The sequence below is a fragment of the Humulus lupulus genome, chromosome 2 (assembly GCF_963169125.1).
Source record: "Humulus lupulus chromosome 2, drHumLupu1.1, whole genome shotgun sequence".
NCBI lineage: Eukaryota > Viridiplantae > Streptophyta > Magnoliopsida > Rosales > Cannabaceae > Humulus > Humulus lupulus.
Genome location: NC_084794.1, coordinates 226560989 through 226566502, shown reverse-complemented (window position 1 = coordinate 226566502; position 5514 = coordinate 226560989).

Below are 5514 nucleotides of genomic sequence, written 5' to 3'. Positions count from 1 at the left end.
ACACAAGCGCTTATAGTATTCATCGAAGTTGAGGTCGGTCCGACATTAATGCTCTTTGAGTCATCCAATGCAGATGTCGATTAGATCTAATCTTTATTGTCTTGTGTTGAACACGCTAAAGCCATCCTGACTTATAAGTCAGCACTGTGTGACCAGTGCCCAGTACCGCTGCCGAACTTGACTAATGAGTCACAGCTTCATAGTTGATACTGACACCTTTGCCAAATCTGACTAATTAGTCAGTACCATGCACAAGTGAGAAAGATTTTCTAAGCATTCAATAATCAATCCATGTCCACATTTACACAATCAACATGCCTCAAGAATAATCATGCATGTCACATATGGGGTGCAGTTTTCTTACATCTGATTCGAGCTAAAATGAATTGAAGAACTACCCTTGAGAACGGTCTAGCTTTTAGTCCTTTAGTGGTCACCTAATCATAACCAAATATGGGACACCATCAATAAAATGATAATCAAGGATTCCCAAACCAAGATCTAGCCTCCGGGACATCAATCCCCACTAATCCGGGTAGTAGGAACGATCTCGAGGCCTAAAACCATGTTCCCGGGGCCAAAACACTCAAACGGGCTCAACCCTGCTCAAGGGCTGCGGCCCTGGCACCTTGGGCCGCGGCCCCCAGCCACCATTAAAGCAAGGGCCGCTGCGCCCAACATCAAGAGCCGCGGCGCCCAGCAAGCACAAATCCTCCCACTTGCTTCTTCGAGCTAGGGTCGCGGCACCCCAAGAACAGAGCCGCGGCACCCCAAGAACAGAGCCGCGGCGCCCAACCCAGAACCCGCCCAAACTCATTCTCCAACATCCCAAAGCCTCCAAAATCATGCCTAAACATTACCAAATCATCAAATAAAATTTCCCAAGCTTCCCAATGCTCCAAAACCATCAAAACCCAAGGTTCAATCGAGCCAAAAACTCAACGATTCACAAAGTCCAAATTCAAAGCTTAGAAACTCTAAAAACTCAAAAATTTAAACTTAGATTACCTTCGATTGGGTTATTTCTCATCAAATCCTTCGCTCAAGAAGCTTCCAATCTTTCCTAGGATCGCTATGCCTCGATCCTCGCTTGATTCTGACTCCTAGAACTCAAGATATCTTTGAAAACGCTTCGAACGGTGAAAATGAGCTAATGGGGAAGAACGAGAGGTTTTCTAGCGTACGTTCTATCTGACAAGCTACTTCAAGCATAAGTAACATCAAATAATACCTAGTGCTCGGGGTCCCAAAAACACTCCCGAGAATATTATAGTCAAAACTTCCAGAATTTCACCCTGATCTCAAATACTCCTAATTTATCATCAAATAAACATTCTTATTACCCAATAATTGACCCCGTTATGACAAAACTACTAATCCATTAAATAGGACCGTCTCATGTCGAATAGCTCGAATATATCTCCATAATAATGGAATCTCATTCACAAACCACAATATGCACCCATATACACAAATTTACCCTCAATGGGCCAAATTATCAAAACATCATAATATTCAAATGTGGACCCACATGCATGCATATAACATCATATTATAATATAATTCACATAAACATGCATATATTCATTTAATGGCACAATTAAACAGTTTTGGCCCTCCCGGCCTACTAATCCAACCACTAAACCGCATTAGGGATTCGGGGCATTACAATTCAGATATTGGAGGACATGTTGCGAGCCTGTGTGCTAGACTTTGGGGGATCTTGGAGTAAGTATCTCCCTTTGATTGAGTTCTCGTACAACAATAGCTATCAGGCGACTATCAGAGTGGCTCCGTATGAGATGCTTTATGGGAGAAAGTGCATATCACCTATCCATTGGGATGAGATAGGTGAGAGAAGGTATTTAGGTCCTGAGATCAGAGGACCAATGAGGCGGTTGAGAAGATTAGAGCTCAAATGCTCGCTTCCCAGAGTCACCAGAAGAGTTACTTAGACCTGAAACGCAGGAGCGTGGAGTTTCAGGTTAGTGACTATGTGTTCCTTAAAGTTTCACCTTTGAGGGGAGTGAAATGGTTTGGTGTCCGGGGCAAGCTGAGCCCTAGGTTTGTTGGCCCCTTTGAGATTCTGGAATGGGTTGGAGAGGTAGCTTACAGATTGGCGATGCCTCCACCCTTATCAGGGGTTCATGATGTGTTTCACGTGTCCATGCTCCGGAAGTATGTGTCTGATTCGACGCATGTTCTGAGTTATGAGAATTTGGAGCTGGATCAGGATTTCTCTTATGAGGAGAAGCCAGTTCAGATTCTCGACCAGAAGGATAAAGTCTTGCGGAGCAAGACCATCACCTTGGTAAAATTTCTGTGGAGCAACAACAAGGTCGAGGAGGCGACGTGGGAACTTGAATCTGAGATGCGGGGACGGTATCCCGAGTTGTTTAGGTAATTTCGAGGACAAAATTTCTATAAGAGGGGATAGTTGTAATGACCCACATTTGCTAATAAGGCTTAGGGCCTTGATTAGCGTGCCTTGAGGGCAATAAGTGATTTATTGTCATAATATGTGAATTTGTGTGAATATGAGATTAGTGATGCATGTTTAGGTGGATTGAATATGCATGTGGGCCCCGTTAGGTTATTAGGGGCATGTTTGTAATTTTAGCTCGCGGAAAGCATAAATGTGAATAATTGTGATATGTTCATGAAATATCTGTGTTGCACGATCCCAGATAGACCTAGGGAGCGGTTAGCTAGAAAGTCACAACGGGGTCAAAAATCTGACTCGAGGTGAGTCGAGGGGCATTTCGGGTATTAGAGATTTTATGGGGTTATCGGGTTATGGAAATAAATATTTGGAGATATATTTGAAGATAGATTACTTAGGAGGGAATATCAAGGAAATTTACCATTTTTCCCTCGGGGACGTTTTTGGTACCCCGAGCCTTGAGGTAACCTTAGGAACTTGAGTTAAATAAAACAAAACCAAAAGAAACCTTTAGAAAAAAAAAAGAAGGAACCGACCCTCCCTTCTGCCTCTTCTCTCTCTTTATTTCCTCTAAGTCTTAGCAAGGGAAACTTTGGTGGAAACTACTCAAAACTAAGGAATTGGGCTGGGAATCTTGGGAGCTAGAAGCTTGAAGCTTAAGGACCTAATTCAGAGATCCAACTCAGCTCAAGGTAAGCTTTAATCTTAGTGAATTATGTTGGTTTTAAGCTGAAAATTCTAGAGTAATGCATGTGTGTTGAGTGAAGAATTGATTTTGAGTTTGATAAGGTTTTTGGCTTGAGTTCTTGTTGGGTTTTGTTGCTGGATCTATAGTATAACCTCTGTGATGATTAGTTTGGATTATTGGCTTGATTTTGGTGTTAATTGGATTGGTTTTTGAGGTAATAATGGTGAGTTTTTCTGGGCTAGAAGGGTCGAGCCGCGACGCTGTTCTTGCTAAGCCGCGGCCCCTTAGAACATAGGGGCGTCTGGAATTGGATGTCCACCGCAGCGCCCTTCAGGAAGGGCCGCGGCGCGTGTAGGCTGACTAGAGGCAGGGCCTCGGGTTGAGCTGGGGGCTGCAGCATGAGTTCCTAGGGCCGCGACGCTTAGTGCATTTTTGGGTTCTAAAGAGGTTTTAGGCTCGGGAATTCAATAGTTAAGGCTTGAGATGGATTTTATCACCCGGATTGATAGAATTCAATGTCTCGGAGACTAGTATTATGACCCAAAGCTATTCAATGGATTAGAACTTGATGGGTGAAAATTGTTAATGCGTTGTGAATAGGGCTTCGGCGAGGCTCAGACTAGGGGACTGTGCTCGGTATATCGGTGCTTGGAAAGCTTGGGACACAGGTAAGAAAACTACTGTTCCCATAGAGCTTGAGTTGCAGGGCACGACCCTTAATGATTGAGTTGCGGGGCTCGGCCCTATATGATTGTGTTGCAGGGCGTAGCCCTTTGATTGAATTTATATGTGTTTAAGTATCTGTTTAGTTATATTGTGTGTACATATAAATGAATGAACGGTGATGGCCAGGAACGGCGAAGGCCGGGAACGGTGAAGTCCGAGAACAGCAACGGGCCGGGAGCAGCATTTAGCACTCGGAATGTGAGTTGCCAGGGCGAGACCCCAAAGGATACCTAGGATATCCTCACGGTGTAGAACACGAACCCAGGGCCTGGTAAAGCGCCTGGGACGACATGCCGTACGTGTATAGCCTGATGATGGCTTGTTTATATGTTAAGTGTTTGATACGCATATATTATCTGCTTGTGAGGGTTTTCTTGCTGGGCTACGGCTCACAGGTGCTATATGGTGCAGCTAAAGGCAAGGGGAAAGTCAACCAACCTTGAGTATGGTGAGCGTGATGAGTGGCGCATACATGTCTGGTCTGGCTGGCTGCCACGGCCAGGGGTACTATTGGGGGATGATTGTACTAAACTTAAATTTTGTCGTTTAGCTGACTCTAGTTATATTTTTTAATTGTAAATATTTCTAAACAATAATTTTGGGATCCCAAATGTTTAACACTTTATAATTTTCAATGAATGGTTTATTTTCAAGTTTACGACTCTGATTATGGTTTAATTACACTTTTGTCCTAAAGCCTCGATTAGAGAGTTAATTGCATATTTTAAACTCGCTTAGTAACGGCTCTAAGGCTGTAGGGCATTACACTGATTGTATTATTTGAGTTCTTTGACTTGTTCGTTACCAGCTTACCCTACGGACTAGCCCATACTTACATCTTGGGAACTCGGTAGTATAATTGAGTGGGAGTGTTAATCACAGATATGAACATCTATAGCTTCTAATGAAGAAGTGAAAAGATGGTTTCCTTTTATTTTGGTTCAAGGTGTTAAATGATAGAGATCTCATTTCAGTAATTAAATTAGTTTGCTGTAGTATCATTGACAAGGAACTAAGTGTTTTAAGGATAAAATACAATGAGGGGTAAAACGGTATTTTAGTCCTATCTCATTGTATACCGTCTATAGAGGATTGAGTGACAATTATGGTTGTAACAATGGATAATTAATAGCGTATCTATATTTGTTATAGAGCGTTCTATGAATTCAAGAGTGCAATTCCGAGTCTATAATGGAGTCACGACGAATTAATAAGTTAGTAAATTTATTTGTTAGATTTATGATAACTTATTTGGAGCTTGATTTCATAGGCCCATGGTCCCCATTGTACCTTGGATAAAATCATCTAGATAGTCTCAATTAATTGATTTAATTATCAATTAGAATTATCAAAGTTGACCAGGTCAATTTTGGATAGTTTCACATAGTTATGTAATTTTGAGAAGAAAAGAGAAATTATGGTAGATTTATTAATTAAGATAAATTGATATCTAAATTAATAAATAAGTTTAAATCAAGGTTCAAATTATAAATAATTAATTTGATAAATGATTTAAATGATTATTTAATTAATTAAATAAATAGAAAATAATACAAGCATTGATTTTAAGTCCAATGGGCTTATAATCAAATGGAAAATTTCACGGGCCTAAAGCCCATGATAATTTCGACCTAGGGCTTCAAATTGGCTATTATTT